We start from the raw sequence: 816 nt of genomic DNA, 5'->3' as shown, positions 1-816 counted from the left end.
AGAACAGATATATATAGGACATGTCATAACTTTCCCAATAAAACATTTACAGAACATACTGCACTGAACTACTGTACCCAATTTATTATATATTTTAGGAGTCGGCCCATTTTATACCGAATCAAACTCCACAGCCCTGGCAGAAGCAACATGGAGTACAGCATACAGCTCAACTTAGCAGTGTTGCTGTGAATCCAGCTGACTTGAAATAATACAGCAGTAGCACGCTGTGTTCTTGTGCTCCTCTATCTTTCACTCAGCTAATCCCCTTCTCCATATGCTTTAAAGAGAAGCTATCAGCACATTTTTACATGAAGTAATTATTGCTCATGAGTGGAGACAACAGCAAATTTCGCTGATGAGATACATTACAAAGCTTAAACATCAAAGCGTTGCATGAGCAAAACACTTGTTCGTCAGCTGATTTATAACCCGCATGAGGTGCAGCAGTCACTAATCTATGTACAGACCTGTGATGTTTGGCCCCAGAAATGTTTTACATGTCACCACTACCGGAGCAGATTACAGCTGATTGGGGGTGGGGGGACGTGACACTCGTCTTGCTCCAATCTCGCTAATGTCCGCATGGTGGAAATAGTGCCAAGTAAGAGAATTATAGTGATGTAAACTACCTGATGAATCCCCCCATAATTTAAAAGGAGCCAAGAAGAGAAATAAATGTAATTGCAGATGTGTTGCTATTCTATTATTATTATTATGTGTTGCAATTCTACAAAGCCAAAAAAGAATTGCGGACCTCCTACTAATCTAGAATACTGACCACCATTACTAGTTGTCATCTGAATAAATCTCAGC

This window comes from Ranitomeya variabilis, chromosome 1 (genome assembly GCF_051348905.1).
Source record: "Ranitomeya variabilis isolate aRanVar5 chromosome 1, aRanVar5.hap1, whole genome shotgun sequence".
Classification (NCBI taxonomy): Eukaryota; Metazoa; Chordata; class Amphibia; order Anura; family Dendrobatidae; genus Ranitomeya; species Ranitomeya variabilis.
The sequence above is the reverse complement of the archived record's forward strand: the minus strand, read 5'-3'. Positions refer to the sequence as shown.